At 45.3% G+C, this 24,531-nt stretch overlaps 1 protein-coding gene and 1 pseudogene across 2 annotated transcripts in view; both read left to right on the forward strand.

The window, feature by feature from the left end:
• Positions 1-24,531, forward strand: part of LOC119162992 (carboxypeptidase M-like) — a 1,476,599-nt gene that overhangs the window by 1,344,809 nt on the left and 107,259 nt on the right. The window lies entirely within an intron of this gene.
• Positions 5,984-22,845, forward strand: LOC142783982 (uncharacterized; annotated as a pseudogene).

The following is a 24,531-nucleotide window of genomic DNA, read 5'->3' on the forward strand; positions in this document are numbered from 1 at the left end:
ATGATGATGATGATGATGAACTCCCATTACGAACATCATTTCATTTGCCAATAAACCCTCGGGATTTATACCCCTCAAAATGTAAAGCTACTCGCCTATAATAATAATAATAATAATAATAATAATAATAATAATAATAATAATAATAATAATAATAATAATAATAATAATAATAATAATGTATAAATAATAATAAGAAGAATAATAATATAATAATAGTTTATTTCTGCCTAAGAAAAGACATTGACAGAGAAGCTGCAGAAAAAGCTGTAGTAGACAGCTTGACCGAGGCACAGTCCCTAAATACAAGGCAACAGCAAAGGCACTTGAATATTCAGTTGAAAGCGTACATAGAACATCATGTTACAAAGTATACATAGCATACATAAACTCCATGTGAACACTGCACATCAAAACACACAAGAAATGAACAAAGTCTTGTCTACACTTTCTACACACAGCATCAATTCCCCAATTGCTTCTTCAATTTAATAGTAATTATATTAATTCTAATAATGAAAATAACGCATTTTGAAGACCATTTTGTATCAAATATGAGCACAAATAAAATACATATACAAATCCATTTTGACATCCATTTCGGATTTTAACAAACCGAAATTATATGCGGGGGTACATCCTTATACATAGAACGAGGCTTTTTAAAGGTGCAGGTAAACAGGTCAATGTTTGCAGATGTGTATGCGTTTAGAAGGGAGGGAAGTGTATGGTGGAGGCGCTCTTTCCCGGTATTTATGCGTGCTGTTGGCACCAATCAGCTTTCGGGTTGCCTAAAAGGCCAACTCGTTTTCTTTTCTTCCAATTTGGCGAGATGTCGGATGTAGTTTATATTACATTTTGTTTCTATTTTTATCAGTCTCTCATCAGGTCAAAATTAGGATATGCATCCCCAATTTGGAACCCTCATGAACAATCTCTCATCAATGAACTCGAGCCACTTCAAAATCGAGCTACAAGGTTTGTTCACTCCCAGTACTCTATTGAAATCGGCATATCGGCACTGAAAACAGAATACAGTTTATCATTGCTCCCACCTCGTCTCCGCACTGCTAGCATTTGTCTTTTTCACAAGTTTTTTTACAGCTACCGCACTAAGCCACCGTACATTCTCCCCCAACACGCATCTCCAGTCACACCGGCCATCCGCAACAAGTTGCTCGCCCACGTTCCCGCACCGTCACTTTTTCATCTTCATTCTTTTTTCGTGCAGCAACCTACTGGAACGGCCTTTCCAATGACATCACAGCCATTAGAGCCCCTTCCACATTTTTTACCACTTTAGCATATCACTCTGCAATGTATTAAAATATACCTTTTGTTTTTAATGTATGTACCCACCCCTTATGTAATACCCCTTCAATGGGGTCTTTAAATAATAAAAATGAAATGAAATGAGATGAAATAAAGCCTCAATGAAGTTGAATAACTAGCATACGAAAGTGCTCTAGGAGAACAGTACTGATGTTCTGTACTACTTACAAAAAAGGTGCTCTCGAAAAACAGTACCAATGATTTACACTGTTCACAAGACCAGTCTTCGTGACGGCTATCAATCGCGAGTGAAGTGGGAAATGCTACAGTAGCTTCAACTTCTTTTTCGCAATTTCCACGATTTCAGAATGCTCTTGGTTGGTTTTCTTGCAAAAAGAAAACGAAAGGATATTCTCATTACAATATCAACTATTACCACTCTTGCCATCATGTTCTCATTACAAGTGGTAGAACGCAAGAATAAAACGCAGTGCAAACCACTCCAACTTTTCGAGCACAATCCGAAAAAGGTTCCAACCGTGGGGTTTTCATGAAATGCCTCTAAACACCTTTTTCAATAGCTTTTAACGGAAAAGCAGCGCCGCGTAAGGGGTGAACAAGTAAGGGTAAGATGCCTTCTTGAAAACGTCTAATCTGAGTGAGTGCACCTTCATGTGGTTTGTGCGTGGCTGCCCCAGGAGTACTTGCGGGCGGTACTGGGCACTCTTTGCACGTTGTCACCTATCCAAATTTCGGCGAACGTACACACAAATATAGTAAACTCACAGTGTGTTACTGGTCACTACGCTGCACTAAGAAGTAGTGAAACAGATATGTGCCACACCCTGTTACTTGCTACAAGATTGCAAAATAATAACGCTGGTATTGCGCAAATTATCTGCTGCTGTGATATGAGGCAAATGCAACTAGACATAAAGACTGGTAAAATATGACAACTTATATATGATTGTGTTGGTTCGTAAATGAAATATACATTAAAGTAAAAATATCCACTGCTCTAAAGGCAGCGCGACAGTTGACAGCTTATCGAATGTCTCTGTGATCCAACTCTCTAAGTATCGAGAGTGTTGCTCGTCCTGTGCCTTTCATTTTGCTGTTCTATTTCTGGCGGCTCCACGAAACTGGGAACTAGGCATCCGATGGCCGCAATACATTTAAGGGGCGGGGAGGTCAGTGCCTTGGTTATGATTATTTTGGCTTCGATATATGATGGAATAGCTGAGAACAAGCGCAGAAGGGTGCAGGGCGCGAGCTCCCACTTTTCTGGTGAGATCAAAAGTTCTTGAACGAAAAATCATGACTGTATAGGGCGTTACATTGTCGTCATCCACCAGTTCAACTTCGTTGACATTGTTTTTGACAGTGAGCTTTCATCTTTGCGACGCAAACATTGCCCCAGCCTTTTGAATTGGGTCGAATTTATTTAGAGATCTGTCATGATAAACATTATTTGATTTATACTCCAATAAATAACAAACTATGACATGGAAATTATTCACTTCACCATGGCGGATTTTAAAAATTGGCAGATCCCACGTATGATGATCAGTGGAGTTGTGTGCTGCAAGGACCATGGGTGGCCAAACAGTGCCATGTCTATTATGTGATCTGAGTGATGACCAACGACTGCGATAACAGGGTGTATTTGGGCTATGTAAAGGCCTAAAATCACGCGCTGAATGACAGCGTAAAAGTTGTGTATAGATATAAAACTAGGACAGTGACACGAGACGTGATGCATGGGTGTCAAATAAATTACAAATAACCATTCCATCTACTCGAGAGAAATTGAAAAAAAAGCTGCAATGCATCATCAGAGCCTTTGAGACCAAAGGCTTAGTAGCAGGTGCTTCTGCATGAGGCTGTCGCAGCGACAACCTCTGCTGAGAGGCCATCCTACGGATATGCTCGGTATATAATGCGAAAGCTATGAATGCTCATTAAAAACGTGAAAAATGACTCAAATATAAATATTGCTTCATTAACTATGAACATTCAAGAATAAAGAGGAATTTGTTGGTGGTAAGATAGCTAAAAGTGCTCTTTTCTTATGGATTCTATTCACTGCACCGAATGGAGGTGTGCATGACCGTGAGTGGTACACCACACTTATCACACAAAAGTGGGTCACCACCAGACAAAATCAATGAGTGCGTACTGTCTGTGTGCCCTATTCTTAATCTCATAGGTGTTGCTTCTGTGTGGCGTGATTTTGATAGTCGCCGCCAGTTCGCGAGATTTGATTTTATGAGAAGAAGTTTATTCTGTGTTTGCCTGTCCCATGATCGCATGTAATGGTCCCTTACCTTTAGTTTGAGATATGGTTTCAGGCTCAGTACAGGGACAGCTTTGTCTGTATGGGCAGCACTTCCATGAGGAAATGCAGCAACCTTCTCCGCCAACACGCTTCTGTGGATCTCGCAGCGCCCAGGCACCCAGTAAACTGACATGCTGCCTGAACGTGTAAAGTTCCCATAGAATTGTGAATAGGGAGAGTAGGATAGAATTGTTGTGTTTTTCTATTGTTTTAGAGCTTTTACCACGCTCAGGGAATCAGTGTATATTACTGCCTTCTGTAGTTAAAGTTGCATAACGGGTTTTTATGTCCGCGAGTATCACATCAGCTTCTGCTGTAAAATGCATGCGTAAGTGTGCAGAATGCCGAAATGTGAAAAAAACGGGTTGACTGCTGCGTACGACACAGAAGTGAGATTTCAAAGTATCTGTAAAAATATCAAGACAGCTGTACTTGTGCACCTGTTCAAAGAGGTACGTGAATAAGGCTAGAGGGGCATGTTTCGTAACTTTCACGAAGGACACATGGCAGTCAGTGCACTGCCACTGCCACGGTGCTATATTTGCTGCGGGGGCTGCCAAATAGTGAATAGGAGCCGCCTGTAATAAATGGACAAAATTTGTGGGGTAAATTTATTTACTTATTTATTTATTTTTCAATACTGTTGCCGAAGGCCGTTACAGGGTGGTTGCGTTACAAAATATGCAATAAAAGGGAAAAATGCAGTCGCAATCGAGGACAGACTAAAGGTACAGTATACGCAAAAACACAATGCAGTAGTACACGGTATACAATGATAGAAAAGGTACAATGCAAGCAAGAAGAGCTATAGACAGTAGTAAATCATGGTACAAACAATTTTTTCGCGGTCTCTGAAGTAATCAGCTCTTATACAACAAGAAACGACAGTTTGCATTAGGTAAATTGAATCCGCAGTCTATAGGCTATGCGTCTGCAGTTGAAGTGAAAAGTTTAGTTATCCCAGTTTCAAGTTTGCTTACATTGTCTACTGTCAGTAGTTGATGTGGCAATGTGTTCCACTCCTCGATTGCTCTGGGGAAAAACGAGTATTTATGTGAATCGATTTGTGCTGGAATTGGTAGAATATGTTCTTGATGGCTGCTTCTGACTGTTCGGGACACTCGCTGTTTTATACATTTTTGGGCATGTGTGTGTTACAAAATATATTTTCGGGCAATGTGTGTGTGTGACAAGTTTTAGTGAAATTTCGAGGTGTTTGGACAATGGTGACAAAAAAACGAGCGAGCGACAGGTGGCAGGTGCGGCGGAGGCACAAAAGAAAAAAGAAAAAAATTGGCCCGAATCTACACGTTACACAGTAAATGTCGTCGAAAGAGGATGGTCTTGCGTCTGAAGAGAATGAACAATTTGATGTTCTGCGCAAGAAAATCGGTGAATGGTATTCAAAAGGCACTGCGTTAGAGTGCCTCGAGCGTGTAGTGGAGGCGAACAAGATCATCTAGGCACGTTTGACACGAGCGCCATCTGGCAGTTATCCTCGGAAACGAAGGCGTGCACGACCGCGGAGAAAGATACGAGCCAGTCTCGAAAGTGATAAGGTGTAGAATGTAAAGTGACGATCTGGTGCCACCACCGTGTCGTCGTAGCGAAGCGTTAGAAACACCGTCTGGGGCATCGCGTTGCACTGTCAGTGCAGCGCGATAAACGCTGAGCTACTTGTGTGTGCCTCTTCCAGTATAAAGGCAGACATACAAAACATAGCCGTGTTTTTATGGCACCTCAGATATGCGCAACATTTGCTTTTTTTTAATTGACAATCGCACAACTATGAACGCTAAAGCTTGAACAATATTGGTGGGCGCTGCGGATGGGGTTGGCCGTTTAGTTCCGTTTGAAGTATCAGTAGGATGGACAAACAGACAAATGTACAGACAGACAGACAGACAGACAGACCAAAATTTTTCTGTTGAATGTCCCCAAGAAAGAATCGTCTTTAAAAAGCCGCCCGCGCCCGACCTATCACGATGCACTGAAACGCGCTTATCTCCCGCGCGTACTTTGGCCCGCGACTGGAGTGGGGTGGGGGGGGGGATAGATGTTTGTGCGCGCGCGTTTATCTTTTGGTATGGAGAATCGCAGGCCTTGGACTTTCACCGGGACGATTGTGTTTAGTTGCTGGATGGGGTCAGCCGTTTGGTGCCGTTTGAGGTATCGGTAGGGCAGACAAACAGACAAATGTACAGACAGACAGACAGACAGACAGACAGACAGACAGACAGACAGACAGACAGACAGACAGACAGACCAAAACTTTTTCGTTGAAGGTCCCCAAGAAAGACTATCGTCTTTAAAAAGAGGCGTGCCGAACGAGCAGAGAGTCGAGCAGGATGTAGCCGAAAAACACGCCAGATCATGGTGCTGTCCTTGGAGGTTTCGTGGCCACGCTTACAGAGAACCCGGTGCTCGTCTGGTGGTCCTGACAGTGGCTCCATCTGGGACATGCTAGACAAGGGCGCCGTCCTTGAAGCTGCTCCTGTCTGTTTACTAGTGATCGAGGTCCGTGAGCCGAGGTACCTGTCCAGGGCAACCGACACTGGACAAGGCCCCTGCTACGTCGGCGTGCGGGACAGGGACGAAGAGTTTCTGAGCGCAGCCGCCACCTTGGACGGCCGAAGGCCGTGTACAAACGTTAGACCTGACGGAGATTTTGTCGCCTGCTGATACTTCACGCGGGACGTGCCATCTGCGTGCCTAAACTCGGTACCGACAAGGGACGTCGTTGTGCGTGGGCTGTTACCGCCTCGAGACGCTAGTTTGACTTGCGGTGAACTATCGTGGTGTCACGTAGACTGGACAGTTAGCCACTCGGGCTTTAGTTAGGTTATGTGTATTTATTTCTGTGCTTGTCTTCGCGATAGTCAATCGAGTCCCTTGTTCTGATAAATGTTTGAGATCTACTACTGCGTCATCTCTTATTGTTCGTTTTGTTGACCATGCACTGGCAAAGGTGACGAACCACCGCTGTCATTACACCCCCATTTTCTCATCTAGGCCCCTCAATTGTAGTGCGTAATGCTCTTGTAGCAAAGAACGGGTAGAAAAAAGGATTAAAGCGGATAAATTATTGAGTGTGGAGTGCAAAGGGTGTTCTTTGTTTGCGTTAACCTTCGTAAAATATACTATACTGAACAGCAATGTCAGTGGGAATGTGCCCTTAAAAGAAGAGGTCAACGTGTTGCCAATAAAGGTTTTGTTCGGGTGCATTTCTATGCGTTACTTCTCGATGTTCTACTCTGCCATCTGACGACTCTGTCACTTAAAACGCCTCTTGGCATTTGGTGGAGGTGCTGAGTATTTCCAGACCTGAAGCTCCGAAACCATACACTTCCCCCCGTGCCTACCATGCCTACCGTGCCTGAAAACTCTGGGCCGAGCAACCCTTTCCAAGCATCACCTGCGGTCTACTGTCCCGCAAGCGGTCTGCGGTCTTTTGTCCCGCAAGCGAAACCCTCTGATTTTCAGTGGAGCTGAAGATCAAGACGTCGACAACTGGTTGTCCTTGTACGACAAGGTTAGTGTGGACAATGGGTGGAATGAATGAGCAGATAAGCTCAGCTCCGCAACTTTCACCTCTCCAGAGTCGCCAATATATGCTTCAACAATCATGAGTCGAAGTTTTCTACCTGGGCGGCACTAAAGACTAGACTCCAAGATGTATTTGGACGCTCTGCCGTCCGCAAGCTTCGGGCAGAGCCGAAGCTTCACACCCGTGCCCAACAGAGAGGTGAAAATTTTACCAGGTACATTTAAGATGTAGTGGACCTTTGCTGTCACATTCATTCTAACTTGACCAAACAGCAGAACATAAAGAGCATAAGCAAGGGCTTAGAAGACAACGCCTTTCACATGCTCTTAGCGAAGAACCTTCAGACGGTGAACGAGGTACGAACTCTTTGTCAGAGGTATGAAGAACTACGTAAGCAACGCTTTTCTACGCACCGAGATCTCAGATCAAATAGTACGCTGCGCCACTGACTATCAGCTTCTGTGCTTCACCCTCCGACTTACTGCTCGACCAAGTTACGCAATTCGTTCGAAAACCAATCGCATGTCAGCATTCCCTCCTGCCAGTCACCCAAGGGTGCGAGTGGCTCTTGACTCCTGACATCCGGCAGGTCATACAGGAGCAAGTGGCAGACATCTTACATCTTACTCATCAACTGGCTCCCGTGACAGCTGCGCTAAGTTATGCTGCCGCCATTGCTCGGCCAAGATCAACCTTTCCGACAGTACCATACGCGCCTACGACCGCCTTTCCTTCTTGTACCCTCGGCAGCAAACTACACAACAAGAAGCCACCGTCCGCCATCGCAGCCTCCTTATCCTGCACGGCAATATTTCGCTTCACCTGCGACTCCGTTTTCAACTCGTGGCGCAGCCCTTACAGCCGGTTCATCTGTTTCTCATGCGGCTGCGCTGGTCGCGTAGCACTGTTTTGCCACCGCCGTTCATCGTATCCTCGACTGTGCGGCCAAAAAGCTCTGGTCCAGACTGTCTTCCGCTCTGATACTGGCACTCAGCACTTCAACGCTCCGTTTGCTGCTTCTAAAGCTTTCAGCACACAACGGTCTTAGTCCTCTCGTCGGCGCTCCCCGTCGCCACTAATCCACCGATGTGAAGCTCCCCAAAGGAAAACTGGCGAAAGCAGTTCCAGAGGTAGGAACTGCACTTTCATCGAAGTGCTCAAGACCTCACTCATTACCTGCGAATGTAATTGTAGTTTACGCTGATGATATTGCCGTTCATGTGCTGGTCGATACGGGAGCAGCGGGATCAGCGGTTTCCGACCAGCTTCCCCTTAAGTTCCGCAAATTCTTCATGCTGTTTTCAGCCCTCTCATAATGCACAGCCAGTGCCGAGCCGATTGACTTCTTGGGAAATTCAACTTTTCGTGTTTTTAGAGACGACATTCTTTACCACATTGAGTTCGTCTTTTCACCTTCATACTCTCATGCCATGATCTTCAGACCGGACTTTCTGTCATCACATCAAGCCGTTATCGATTGCGCCCACGAAGAACTTTCACTATCTCCATTTGGTGGCAACATTGCAGAAGGTTTCTCAGCCGCTTTTAGTTGAGCCGTTTCTAGTAGTCACGGACACTACCATTCCTCTTTTCTCATCCTCTTCTGTTCCCATCTCCTGCGATGCGTTTTCTGACAATACCGTTTTTTTTCACGCCGTCTAAGCTTGTTACTCACCGTCACCACTTGCTACTTCCTTTCGCCCACCTTACTATTCTGCAGGGTGTCAGCGCGCTTCATGTTTCCAACATGTTTTCGTGCCCAGTCAACCTGCACCATGATGAAAGCTTCGGACACGTTGATGACGCAAGTTTTGTCTATTATGCGCCTGATGACCCCACTTTTCTACAATTTACGCCGTGGACGTTGATGGTCTTCCTGCGCACCTGCCGTTTGACCTGCCGTTTTCTCGATTCATTGACCCCAACCTCACATCCAACCAGCACACTCAGTTGGTCGCACTCCTCGACTGCTTTCGTACGTCATTCGACCATTCACAAGCTCGCCTCGGCCACATTTCCACTGTTCTTCACCACATCAACACTGGAGACCACGCTCCATTGCACCTACGGCCATATCGTGTGTTGGCAACCGAACACTGAGTCATCGGCGAACACGTAAGGGAAATGCACAAACGAGGTGTTTTGCAACCATCGTGCAGTCCCTGGGCCTCTCCTGTAGTGTGGTAAAAAAGAAGAATGGCATTATTCGCTTTTATTGTGAACTACTGTCATCTGAACACATAACCCGTAAGGATAATAACCCGCTTCCTCGTATTGACGTCGCGCCAGACTGCCTACGAAGCTCAGAATTTTAAAAGGGGTACTTCAACGCAAAAATTTTGGGTTTGTCTGTCTGTTTGTACAATTGTCTGTTTGTCTGCCGTAAGGTTACCCCAAATGGACAACCCCCACTGCAGCGCCCACCAACATTGCTTAAGGTTTAGCATTTCTACTTGTTCAATTGTAAATTAACAAGCAAAAATTGCGCATATCTGACGCACTATAACAACACGTCAATACTTTGTATGTGTGTCTTTATACTAGAGAAAGCATACATACGTAACTCTAGGGACCGTGCGTTTATCACGCTGCGCTGACAATGCAACGCGATACTGAAAAAGGCAAGTGTTTCCAACGCTTTCCTAAGACGACATGGTGGTGGCACCTGCCCATCGCTTTGCGTTTTGCACCTTATTGCCCCTGAGACAGGCGCACACGCTATATTTCGTTTTCCAAGATGACTGCCAGATAGCGCTCGTGTCTAAAGTGCCTTGATGAACTCGTTCACCTTTGCGGCATGGATCGAGACACTATAGCCCAGTGCCTCTACAATACAACTGACCAATTTTATCGCGCAGAACATCAAATAAACGTTTTGCTTACTCTTTCCAGACGCAAGGCTACCGCCTATTGACGACAATTGCAGTGAAGCATGCACATACACGGCCAAATTTTTTCTTCTTCTTCGATTTACGATCGGGCTACTCGCAGGTCTCTGGGGCTAAAGCACACCACCTCAACACTGCCTTCATCCCCCTAGATGGTCTATATGAGTTTACCTTAATGCATGTTGGTCTGTTCAGTGCACCTGCCACATTTGAAAGAATGATGGCTAACATCCTGCGGGTACTGAAGTGGCAAATCTGTCTTTGTTACTTAGACGATATCATCATCTTTTTACCAGACTTTCCTTCTCGCTTATTTAGACTCGAACGCGTCTTCACATGCATCGCACACTCCTGCCTACAGCTCAACTTGAACAAATGTCGCTTCGGTGCTCGGCAGCTGGTCATCCTAGGCCATGTTGGACAAAACACGGAGTACTGCCTGCACCGTCAAAACTCCAAGCTCTTGCTGACTTCCTACAACCTAAAACCTTGACAGAACTTCGCAGCTTTCTCGTGTTATGCTCATGCTTTTGACGGTTCACCCACAACTTCGCCATTATTATAGTCCCTTTGACACAGCTTCTTCGTGCTGACAAAAAACTTTCGACCTGGTCACCAGATTGCGATGCCGCGTTCGCAAGGTTGCGTCGGCTTCTCACCTCTCCTTCGACACTGCGGCACTTCGGCGCAAGCGTACCGACGAAAACACACATGGGCTTGATCGATGTACGCCTTGGCGCCGTCCGTGCTCAACAAAAGCCTGACTTCGATGAGTACGTCGTCACTTTCGCCTTCGCGCTCTGGTGAAGGCTGAGACTAACTATTCTGTCTGAGAAAAGGAATATTTGGTGATAACTTGGCTCGTAACTAAATTCCGATCATACCTCGATGGCCCCGTTCAAAATAATAATTGACCACCATTCTGTGTGCTGGCTTTTTTTTCTTGAAAAAGCATTCAGGTCGCCTCTCTCGATGGGTACTTTGGCTACAAAAATGCAACATTCGCGTTCTCGACCATCTCGGCACAAAGCACACTGACTTAGAGGCCTTGTCTCGCTGCCCACATGGTCAGACCGATTCCCCTAATACTCTGCTAGCCGAGTCCTCCCTCTCTGCTACCAACATGGTTTTCGAGCAGAAGGATTCATGGATTGTTTCCATGTTCAACTTTCTGTGAACGCCGTCGACGCCTCCTGCCAGCCAGGCATTGCGTCGCCAAGCACACTACTTCGTTCATGATGGACTTTTATACCACCTCAATTACCTTACGGACGGCCGAAAATGGTTACTCGTCATTCCTCGGTATATCCACACGGACGTATGTGCGGCAGTTCACGATGACCCACGATGCGCGCATACAGGTGTACTTAAGGCTTTTGAACGCCTATGCCTTCGCTATTACTGGTGCGGCATGTACCTGTTCATCCATCGTTATGTATGTTCCTGCCTTGCGTGCCAACGTCCCAAAGATCTTCCTCACCATTCAACTGCCCCAATGCAACCTTTGCATTTCCCAAACCATGAATTTGAGCGTCTAGGCATCGATCTTTATGGTTCTTCACCGAGCACTCCCGGCGGCAACCTATGAGTGACCGTAGCTATCGGCCTTGTGACACGTTAAGCAGAAACTTCACTTTTAACTAGCGCTGCCGCACTCGATGTTTCCTCGTTTATCCTGCGCTACATCATCCTGCACCACGCCACACCAATGGAATTACTCAATTACCAATGCCGATTGTTTCTTTTCAACGTCTTTGAAGCTCTTTTAGAAAATGCCACATCATTCACCACACCACAACAGCATATCACCCGCAGCATAATGGAAAGAGTAAATGTTTCAATCGAACTCTTGGCGACATGTTGTTCATGTATGTCGCGTCTGACCACATCAATTGGGATCTTGTGCTCCCATTTGCCACATATGCGTATAATGCGTCCACACAGGCCACCATGGGCTTTTCTCCCTTTTTTATCCATTTTAAGGGCGTGAGCTATCTTCCACCATAGACAGTAATCTTTCATATAGCGCTGATGCCACGGAACATACACCCCCCTCTGAAGCTGCTGCTCACGTAGAAGGAACGGCAACGTCAGAAGCACTGCCGAAATCTTGCCGTCACCCCTGCATCTTATATTCCTGACCCACTAGTATGGCTTTGGCTACCTGCCACAAGCCCTGGAAGGTCACTAAAATTTGTTTAGAAATACCATGGTCCGTACCGTGTGGTAAAGCAAACGTCCCTCATGAATTATATCGTTGAACGCTTAGAACCACCTTCGTACAAGCGCCACCAGCACCGCGAAATTGTGCATGTCGAACGTTTAAAGTGTTACTACGATCCGCCTGTGCTCTGCTACCCATCAGTACCTGGGACGGCTTCTTTTTCCCCTGGGGAGATCACTGTACTAGACAGCAATGTGCAGTGGGAATGCAGCTTAAAAAGAATTGGCCAATGAGTTGCTGATAAAGCTTTTGTTCGAGTGCATTCTTGTGCGTTTCTTCTCGCTGCCCTATTCTACCATCTGACGACTCTGTCGCCTAGTACAGTTGTTGGAAATACGAATGATAAGCAAGACCACTTCAGACGGAGTGACTACTTAATCGATTCAGCGTACAGGCTTTCTACGGGGCTAGTTCTAAGGGTGCCCATAAATTTGCGAATGCCTAGATGAAGGACCAGATCAAGCATCCGCAAGATGCTTGGTGTGGCGGATTGATAGATTACTGCCCCGTAGTCTGAGCGGGTGCGTATTCGGTTTTTGTACAAATCTATCAGACACTCCTTGTCACTTCCCCACGTAGCACGTGACTAATCCTTTAGGAAAACCTTTAGGAAACGTAAATTATTTTTTTCAGGGAACTTACATTTTAGATGTTGAATGTGTGATATCAACTTCAGCTTAGGCCTAAGAATTTGTGCTGCGTCCTTACGGAAAGATGTTGACCATGCATGTCAATATTTGGGTCAGGAAGAAAGCCTCGCTTCCACGAGAAAAGAACGCAAGTGCTTTTTTTTCAAGAATAAAGCTGAAACTATTCTCGTCTGCCCATATAAATATCTTGTTGAAACCTATGTGAACCTGCCGCTCACACATGGAAAGATTCCATAACTTAAAACCGACTTGCAACTCATCGGCATATGTGCAATAGAATATATTTCATGGGATGCAAAGACGCCATGTATTCATCTTGACAATAAAAAGAGTAAAGCTAAGTACTTCACCTTGCAGCACTCCTGATTCTCGGAAAAACGTTTGGGACAAAAACGTTACCTATTCGAAGACGGAATGTGCGGTAGTGCTTGTAACTTTCGATTATGGTAAACATTCTATCATGCACGGCGAGGTCGGCGAAGTTTCTTAATATTCTAAAGCACCCTGTTATGTCGTAGGCCTTCTGCATATCGAGAAACACCAGTAGAAAACTATAATTGTGAACGAAAGCGTTTCGGGTATGTGCCTCGATACGTACACAGTGATTAGTGGTGGATCTACTTTCTCGAAAACTGCACTGGTATTGGTCTAGTAGATTGTTTGATTCAATTAGGTGTATAGGGTGCATTTTTCTCATCTTTTCAAAAAGTTCACAAGGACAACTTGTTATGCGATGGGCCTGTAACTCGCTTCGAAACATGGATACTTACTCTGTTTGAGAACGGGAACTACAATAGCCTCTTTCCAAGAAGTAGGCCTCTCGCCTCACATTCATATAGCATTGCACAGTGAACGTTGGGTGTTCTGTGTTCTGACAGGTAAGTTTTTTCGTGAGGTCATATTCTACGCTATCCCTCAAGAGAAATGTATATAAGAGCTGCACCTTGCCGGTACTTAGCCACAGAGCAGAAACCTGGAGACTTACAAAGAGGGTTCAACTTAAATTGAAAACGAGGCAGTGAGCAATGTAAAGGAAAAAGGTAGGTGTACCTTAAGAGACAAGAAGATAGCAGAGTGGATCAAGGAACAAACAGGGGTTAAGGATATCATAGTTGATATCAAGAAGAGAAAATGAACATGGGTCGGGCATCTAGCGCATAGGCAGGATAACCATTGGTCATTAAGGGTAACTGACTGGATTCCCAGAGAAGGCAAGTGGTTAGGGGGAGACAGAAAGTTAGGTGGGCAGATTAGCTTAAGAAGTTTGCGGGCGTAAAATGGCAGTAGCAAGCACAGGACCGAGTTGACTGGCGGAACATGGGAGAGGCCTTTGTCCTGCAGTGTACGTAGTCAGGCTGTCGTTGTTGTTGTTGTTGTTGTTGTTGATGATGATGATGATGATGATGATGATTATGATGATTGTGATGATGATGACGATTTTGTACGATCCCACTCTGGGGCAGACTTATCACAGCTGTTTAGAGATGCCTGTTGCTCAGCTAAACAAAAATGATTAATGTATGCCTCGTATTTTATACACTTGCACTATGCTTTGTTTTTTTCTATTCCTGTTTGGTACCACTTGAAGGCCTCATAGTAATGCGATTAGCTAGACACGCGTTGGAAGTGTTCTCTTAGAGAGTTCGCCTGGTCTTCCAAGCTGTGACCTTGGGTGTTTACTAGAGGGAGTAAATATGCCTGCCTTCCTATTATCCTACTGAACCTCTTCCAGACTTTACCCCCATGTGTAGAGGAAGCATTGCCTGATAAAAACATTTGCCAACTATCCCGTCTCACTTTTCGGTTCGTTCTGCTGCCTTGGGGCTTAATGTTCTTAAAGTTTGTGAGCTTCTTAGTTGTCAGAGAGTCCAGCAGCAACCTGTTTGTTTTATTTCTTGTGCGCGTTTTAACATTCATTAATCTACCACGTCATGTGTCGTTTACCAGACTGTACCTTTTTTATGGGACGCACTTCATTGCAGCCTCAATAACAAAAGCTCAAGAATAGTAGACAGTCTAGTGGCTAAGGTACTCGGCTGCTGACCCGCAGGTCACGAGTTCGAATCCCGGCTGCGGCGGCTGCATTTCTAGTGGAGGAGGAAATGTCGTAGGCCCATGTGCTCAGATTTGGGTGCACGTTAAAGAACCCCAGGTGGTCGAAATTTCCGGAGCCCTCCACTACAGCGTCTCTCATAATCATATGGTGGTTTTGGGACGTTAAACCGCACATATCAATCAAGAATAGTCGACAGCAGCTTTTATACTTAAGGTACACAAGTCAGTCCAACCTAAGCTTGTAATTTTATGAAACTGTTCCCAATCGGCTTTGTCTGTGAGCCGTTCAGGAACCTGTGGAGGACTTTCCTTTATACGCGGTGAACTCGGAAATATGGTAAAATGGTCGATTCCAAAAAGATCATTGATTACTTTTCACTAGAGTAGGGGTACAACCGATGGAGAGATAAAGCGGAGGTCTATGGATGAGTACGTTTTTTTCGCGAAACTATTCGCCATAATCGTATACTGTCACGCCACCCAGCGGAATTCAGGAGCGTCCTCTCAAGAATGATGAGCAGGCACACACTCCTAACGCTCTCTTGTTCGGAGGTTTTAGCCTTGGTGTTAACGTGTTAACAAGAAACGAATACAAACTACTTTGTATGTTGCGTGCATCAGTTAATACCAGTGACCGTCGGTGACACAATTAATCTAATTTATTCTTGCGAGATGTGAAATTTTTGTGAAAATACATGGCAACTCGCGCTTTCGATTGTTGCCAGCAGAGTATACATCAGCTTCGCGAAATTTTCTGCAGCCATGTTAGATAGTTAAGCCTTATTCTCAAACCTTCGCAGTTGCAACTCACTTTGTTTTACGTGCGTATAGTGTCCCGCCACGGTGGTCTAGTGGCTAAGGTACTCTTCTGCTGACCCGCAAGTCGCGGGATCCGATCCCGGCTGTGGCGGCTGCATTTCCGATGCAGGCGGAAATGTTGTAGGCCTGTGTACTCAGAATTGGGTGCACGTTAAGGAACCCCGAGTGGTCGAAATTTTCGGAGCCCTTCATTACGGCGTCTTTCATATTGATATGGTGGTTTTAGGACGTTAAACCCCACAAATCAATCAATCAATCAATCAACGTGGGTATAGCATGTGTCCATGCTTTTGTAATGCATAAATCCCATAACATTCATTACAAGCAGAAAGTAGCGCAGGCTCAAGATTTGCGCTTCCCAGCCTTGGCCTATGCTGCGCCACTTGTTTTTCACTATTTTGATAGATAACAGCACACAGAAAGCAATTCCATTTTAGCCTCAATTCCGTTTTAGCCTGGTATCGGAGCGAAATGTTCCTCGCACTCCTAGATAAACATGGTGAGTGACGCTGTGTTCTGGTTGTGCAATGACGCATTGTTAGCGCTTTTGAAGTCATTCGGTGAGGACAATTCCTCAGCTTACTTTCAGCATTAATGTTCAAAGAAGCCTTCTTGACGTCAAGTATTTTCGCTGGATGTAGATGGTTGTACACGCGCTGAGAGTAACAGTGACGATGAACGATCAGCTGCTAGCTCACGAGCAGCATGTGGCTTTTCCCATCTCGTCGCGCATTATTGTGTTTTTTTTTTCCACACTCGTAAGTCACTTTGATTGTATTTAGTGTATAATATCCTTCAGCGAGCTCAAAATAAAACAAAAACATAACTTTTTGTGCATTTCATGTAGCCCAATTACAGTTCATAATAAAAAACGAACCAGCGAAGCGAAATGGTTAGAGAAATGAACTATGCAGTTACGACTACAGTCCACGCTTACTTCTCCCGCACTTCACCGGTACCGTTATAAAGACGTTGTTCGATAAATTTTCACAATTATGACGCAGCGAAAAGCGTGCGCGTGTATTCATTTCGATATTCTTCTTTCAATCGCCCTGATCAAACCTGCAACATCCGAGTGCAGCGAATTCCGCACTGTTGGAGTCTTATCATGACCGTGACAAGAGTGCTACCTAATAGGAAGTTAGATGCTTGTGTTCCTTTTAAGAAGCAGCTGCATGATGCTTACAGCACAAGTTACGACGACGGTGTAATATGTTTGCAAACCATCGCTTTGGTAAACATTCGGTCCTGTGCATCCGTGACGGCGCGCTACTCGCTAGTGGCCTACTGCTGCGGCGAATTCGCCAGGCAGGCTCGGCACAAATTATCTCGGGGTGCCATTCAGTTCATACGTGAATTTTAGTTCGCACATTTTTCTGTAGCACGCACAGGATTACGCAAAGCATCGTTGATACACGGACGATCAGCTGACACCGCCACCCTTTGCACTGTGGCGAGAAATGAGGTAGCGATCATTCAGCATTTGCTATAGTTTCAGAAAGTACTCCATTGGTCTGGTATACGTTCATATGACGATCAAGAGTACATCCGGCGAAAGCAGCACGGAGAGTACGTCCGTGCATCCTACCTTTTCTTATGTGAGTTCATGGGTTGATAATCTCTTCGCAGCCATCTTGCATTGCACAGCGTGCAACCTATAAGTCGTGGGCATTTCAAATAGTATATGGGTTCTTTCCGATCGAACAGACATGTAGCAGAAGATAACTGGAACTGTTCAATTCATGTTCAAGAGCCATCCCATAGACCATTTTGTACAATCACGTGTACAATGACCAGATAAAGTTCTGGGAGCTCATCTACTAAAGACTGAAATTCATGTTTTGCAAGACGATGATGGGGGCGTATGTATAAAGAGCACACGGTGACGAGTTTGTGAAGAACTTCTCGAACAGCCTCTGCTTCAAGGTATGTTTATAGTGGCAAATATGTACACGCTAGGGCTTGATTAACTATAATGGCCACACCACCAAATCATCTCTCCGCATCATCTCGGTCCCATAAAAATGTAACATAAGAACGTAGAAAATTGGTGTTTTGGATTTGAAGTGTGTTTCTAGTACACACAGCACTTGTAGTGAATCCTCGAGTATGAGTTCTTGGATGTCTTCGAGGTTTTTTATGAGACCTCTCACGTTCAACTGAATAACGTGTGTACCCATTTTGAGTAACGGTTAGTGCTGTTTGTACAGAAGACAGTGTTGACCTAGGTCAGAGAACTCTGTCAGGCCCCCTGATGAGTGTTTTATTTTTTTTTGTGCTCGCACAAGCTGTGCTCATTCTTCGCTGCCAGCGGAACCGTTGGACTCGCCGTTATGTCCATCGCCTCGGTTGAGGCGCTTGATACTGGCACGTGGGTTGCGGGCACAGATGTCACAGTTTTCAGGCTTTCTGGCTGAGCATTAGTAGGCCCTGGGCCTGCAGACCTGGAGGCTGGCAACCCCTTAGGTTGCGGAGCAGCGGGAGGTGCTTCGCTTGGGGTACAGATGGCGCTACTGCTCGTTCATTCTGTGTGGTACGTGCGGACGCTGCGATCCTTTGTGATACTGCCTTCTTGCGTGTCACGTCCGCGAATAAAGGTCCCTGCAGAAAAAACAGGTGGTTCCGCACCTCCTTCAAGAAAATGTTTTAAGTTACTTTCAGGGTCATGATTTTCTTTTCCCTCTTTCATGTAGGGCAGGCCTGAGAAGGCGGGGAATCCGCCTTCGCAGTTCGCGCATTGTGGATCTTTGACATAGCCGTCTTCAGGGTGTTCGTTTAAGCTACATTTAACAGGTTTGGCGGCCGCGGTAGCTCTGAGAGCCATGACCGAAACGCTGCCACTTGAAGCAATATCACGGGTTCGGAATCTATGGGCTGACCTTTAACCTCAAGTAGCTTGTTTCAAGATATTCTCGTATGGTGATAGTACAAAAAGTAACAATCGGGTGTTTGGTTGGGATTCATTTGTCATCGCACCCGATTTTCAATCGCTCCACACGTGTTACATGCTGTTCGTTCCAGCCATCAAAAAGCTCATTCTCATTCAAATCTAACAGATCATGATCAGACACCATATCTCTGCAACTATTGAGGGAGTGGTGCTCGGTGAGAGATAAAGAGGTTGTTCTGAAGGAGACAAGTTTGGCAGGCTGTTCGTAGTGTGTCTTGCTTCGTATTTCAAGAAGACGTTCCTTACTGGCCATTCTTGTATCCTTATATTTTTGACCTAGTGCCTCAGTGAGACATTTTGACAAAAGAAAAGGAGAACTTCTTCATTCTTTTGAGCTATTCCACAATGAATAACGGGCAATCGTAGGAACATTCCTTGTGGGGTTTTTTTTAAGAGACTTAAGTTCGCTTCGCTGCGCACTCTTTTTGGAAAAGGACGATCATGTAAACGAGGGATTGAACGAGATGCATTTATTATGTCTACTTTCAGCAGCCATGCCAGCCGCCCACCGTTGAGCACAACATGGGACGCCGCAGCTCTTAGGTTTATATCAAGGCAAGCCAGCACCAACTGTACCCAGCTACTATAACCATCTATAATGTGTCCAAGGGAAAACAAACACACAAAGTTATACCTTGCCACCATAAAACAAGGAAGTACATCGAAGAGAGAAGACAGGACAGATTGAAAGTGAGATATAACGACTAAGATGTGAGGAGAGAGAGTTAGGAAAAGGCGACTGCTTGTTTCCCCTGGGTGGGTCAGCCAAGGGTGCCCTCTATGTGAAGCCGGGGCTGAAGGGGTATGTTGCTTCCGCCGAAGGGGCCTTAATGGTCAAACCACCCGGCATTGGCTCAACCCCCAGAATCCTCTTTTTCGCGGCCACGCCTAAGCGACGCACGGGGAAGCGTAGGAGGAGGTCAAAACTCCCCCGTTGGCTTGGGTCTGTGGTGTTGCCACCAAGGAGGTTCTGTAGAACCTCTGGAGTGGCAGTTCCGGCTTCCGCCAACGGGAGCAAGTTAGCTGCTGGCAGCCATATTGCTAGATGAAAAACAGGGCGGAACCACCATAGACCGCAATAGAATACGCGCGTTACGCACGCCGGTTTGCACTTCTACAATCAAAAATGAGATGGAAACCACTTTTAGGTTAAACCAACGAATAAATGCCTCTTGTTTGTGAAACAAATTATTTCATGCACCCATTGTCAGCTGCACGCTTTCAGATCAATATGTTGTCAAGGGATGCTTCGCGTATCGAGCTTGCTGGCGCACCATGCGGTGCAAAAGGGTTTAAAGATATATTGCGTGTTTTAATAAATGTGCCTGCAGATACTCAAGATCAAGGGGAATGCGACATTTGCTTGCCTCTTTCATATATGTGCTTGTGTGTGTGTCGGCAGATTGCCAGAGAATATATATAAGGACATTGAAAAAAATTGAAGCTAAAGTTAGAAAAGATAGGTAGTTAAGTAAACCAGGAGTCTCCAGTAATTTTTCTAGAGTTATCGTATTCTAACCAATTTACAAGCGGAACGAAAACCGAAGCACCGATGTTCGTGCAACCGACCAACTCCAGGAGACGTACCCCAAATAAACCGTTTATAAGAACGATTGCAGTGGTGTTAGTTGAGCATAATATTTATCAACTTCCGTTGGCGACGTGTGTTGTCATGGCAAGCACAGCCTTCAGAGCCTAGAAACAAGGTAGCTCGATGTTTGATATAACGCCACTCACTCATTTCGGCAACTTCGTCTATCGGTGTTTTGGTTTCGGTTTCGATGGCAAGATAGAACGAATTTTAAACGTGTCTCATCTTCATTCAGACGCAATTGCTTATTTTTGTGACTACATTTTATTGAAGCTACGTCAAGGAGGTAGATACATTCATACTTGTATCACACGGGCGCGCAAAAAGTCTTTTAAGTAAGCGGTCTTTTACGAAGTTGAAAGACTTTTAACAAAGAGGTGTTTGCGGCGCAGACACACGGCAGCAACGATCTCCTTTTAGTGTTTTCGTTCGAAGACGCTAGCGAAAGCGTGGCGCTAGCAGTTGAAAGAGAAGCAATGTTTAATGAAAATAAACGATGTATCACGATGTGCAAATTAAAGACTTGTTGCACTGCTCGTTTCTTCAAATAAATTTAAGAATAAGAAATGAAGAAACACCAATGTGAAAGTTTTTTGCACTAGATAAGGAAGCATTCCCATAACTAGCGACGTGCGCAAGTCCGTCTGGCACCACTGGGTATTTATTTACCGTATTTGTGTTTCGCTGCTCTCGACTGCTCTCGACACGTTATGGGCGACCATACGGGAGAAAAAGTGAGGATCGCAAGCCTCATGGCCTGCCTTCTCGCTCTGGAAAGTGAGGCAGACGCTGCAAAAGCCGCCAAGGAGAGGATAAAGCAGCAACTGCTGTTCAGCAATTCCTTGCTGTGCGCACTGGAGCTGTCGGAGAAGGCCTGCGATCGATCGATCTGGGCCTTCAGACGAAACGAGAGGTGGTTCGAGGGAACTGTACCTCACATCGGTGAGCAGAACTTCAAGCAATCTTTTCTAGTGTACCCGTCCACATTTCGTTTCATTGTGAAGTGCTTGCGCAGTGAGCTCGAAAGACAGTGCACCAGCATGCGTGAAGCCATCACTCCTGAGAAGCGAGTCGGCATTGCCCTATACAAGCTGTTCTCGTCAGCCGAAGATAGGGCTGTGGCCAACCTCTTCGGCGTTGGACGCTCGACAGTGAATACCTTATACAGGCAGTTTTGCGAGGCTGTTGTCGCTGTACTGGAACACGAGTGGATCAAAATGGTGACCGCAGAGGAAATGGCGAGGCACATTCAGGAATTCGAGGCCGTCACCGGTTTCCGCCAAGGCGTCGGTGCCTTGGATGGATGCCACTTTCCGATCTCGCCACCTAAGGAGCATGCCACAGACTACTACAACTACAGAGGCTGGTAAGTGGCCTAATACAACTTCTTAATGTAAAAAAGCATGATTTATACCGTATTTTAATGTGCCTAGAAAACAGCACTATTCAACCTTTTTGTTACGCTATATAGTTCACTCCTAGCTCTGCCACAAGGGCAAGTCCACATCGCAATAAATAAAAAAAAGCGATGCCAAGTGCTTTCGTCAACGCACAATTTGGTTCCTACCATCTCGCATCATTTACAGGCACTAGAGCAAGCCAAGCGACGGAGTTTTCACGTAAGCATTTTAATGCAACAGCATGAAGATGCCAGATTGCATTTGCAATGATAATTCCGACATGCTCATAACGGCCGCAGAAACCAGCAGCTCATCTGCAGAAAACTTAATGTCTATTACCTACTATATTGAAGATATACGACAAGGCTGCAAGAAAAAAACATCCCTGGCTCCATTAATGACCACAGAAAGCAGCATATTCTTGGCTGTACACAAATATACATGCTTTTGTGATAGTACTTTAAGGTAGCTGCACCACTGTAACAACTACAAAAACACACGCACACACATTTGGTGTCCATTGCACTTTGCTGCATTCACTTTACGTGCCACGCTCTTTGTTTTTTGCAGGTATAGTATCATCTTGCTGGCACTTGTGGATCACAGATACCGCTTCAGGTATATCAACGTTGGAGCACCTGGACGCTGCCACGACTCGCACGTGTTTGGGTATTCGTAAATCTCCAATGCTATTAAGGGTACCCTTTTTAAAGCTCCACTTGCCACCATAGCCAGGACAGTAGTACCGCCACTAATTCTGTGTGACCAAGCATTTTCATTGGCACTCAGCCTGATGAAGCCGTTTGGACATCGCAGGAAGATTAGTGAAAGTGAAAAAAAGTTCAACTATCATTTACGTTCAGCCAGGAGAATTGTTGAAAATGCATTTGGAAGGCTTAAGGCCAGGTTCCGCTTCACTGCAAAAAGGATGGAGTGCCATGTAGGCAATGCTCGCTTAGTAATACAGGCATGCTGCGTGCTAAGCAACATTTGTGAGCACTTCAATGACAATGTCCACCCGCAGTGGTTAAATGATGTGCAGCAGTCAGACGTTGACTTCCCGCAGCCGTCATGCACAACAAAGCCCAAGTTGCAAACGCAGCAGACATAAGGGCAGCGCTTGTGGACTACTACAGTCAAGTGAACTAAAACGCAACAATCACAAGAATCGCCGGAATGAGTACAGGAAATCGCATATCTTTTTATTAAAAAAATCAACCATTGCATCCACAAGTTTATCCTGCAGCTTTAATGCTTTTGTTCGAATTTCCATCTCCTCTTTATGGGCGGCTTCAAATTGCTCCCTCAAGAGCCGCTGCTCATTCAGCATCTTCTCCTTGATTTCGGCACCTGTGTATTTTCTCCGTTTTCTGCGGGCGCCATCTCCACTGTCGCTTGAGCTGTTTCTGCGCCCGATGACAAAGTCTTGGATGTTGCTTGGCTGCTGAGGTGCTGATGAAGCCCGTGTGAATTCGGGTGCACCTACTTCCGTATCGTCACTTGACGATCCGGCCACCATGCCCGAGATGAGCTGCATTTCAAGAAAATGACAGAAATGGGGTGATTGCACAATTTCACATGTGAAATAGCCATTAACAACTGTGTGCTATACGTCTGAGTGATGGAAATGTCACATAGAGAAGGAAATGTCAACAAGAGTGCTTTTTGTGTTACAATGCTGACTCCCACATGAATCGCTTAATTATTACGTTTACCCTAAGGACTGGTGCAATGGTTCCAAAGTTCTGTGATGCCGAAATGGCAATGTGAGTGCAGATGTGTTTCAGCCACTGCAGTATTTGTCCCATATTGTACTCTAATGACTGTTCCTGTTATATTTGTTCTGGTTTGTGCACCATGTCATGTTAAATCGTACTTTATTGTGGTGATGTGGCTGATTAAACGCAAAAGAAAATGCTTTCTGAAAAAATATTTCTTTGTTGGTTTATTTAAAACACTACAGCGACAATATCTCGGAGAACATGGCTAAAGGCAAACATGAAGCACCAACGTGGTGCACACTGTGCTACACTGGTACAAAGAGTGGGTTACAGCTTCAAAAAACAAAAAGCCACTGCTATTGCACTTAACGCTGCTACTCGCTTGCAATAAAGAATGTAGCTGCCACTAGAAGTTACTTACTTCCACAACTGAGGGACTGCTGCTTGCTGGGTTTGAGCTGATCCCAGCCTCCTCCATTTAAGAGGGGTCGGGCAGGCTTCCAAGAAATCTATGGATCTCTACAAAAAAGGTCCAGTTTGGTGGGGACGAGCCCGTTGTCTTTTCTTTAAGACATTTCCTGAAGAATACGAAAATAAATGAATAAACAGATGTTACAAGACTGACAACTGCGCGCTGAGAAAACCACTGGTACAAGCGAAATGTACAATCGCGCGGCGAAAAGTAAAAAGAAGCGAATTTTTAAACCTGCGCCACATCAAGTGCGCGTTTCCTTCTTGTTACATGACAGGTTTGCGCGCTTAACAAGCAACAAAGACGCGTTTCTTGACGTTTGTACTTAAACATGTGTAACTGCAACATCGCGTCATTGTAAAGCAATTCCACTGCAAACCGCCGAAAAGAAACTTTGTGTGCGGCTAAAACGCGCGATAAGCATGCTTCTAAACGTGGCCATTCACTTGGCGTTCAGCGTTTTGCCTACGGTGGGGCGTCGTTTCGAAAAGATTGTTCGAACGTTTCCCACGCCAAATGCGCTTCACCAGCTCGCGAAAAAATTCTGCTGCTCAAATCGCCAGTAAACTTACTGGAAGCATTCGATAACATACCTGCAATACAA

Source organism: Rhipicephalus microplus, unplaced genomic scaffold, assembly GCF_043290135.1.
Source record: "Rhipicephalus microplus isolate Deutch F79 unplaced genomic scaffold, USDA_Rmic scaffold_13, whole genome shotgun sequence".
Taxonomy (NCBI): Eukaryota; Metazoa; Arthropoda; class Arachnida; order Ixodida; family Ixodidae; genus Rhipicephalus; species Rhipicephalus microplus.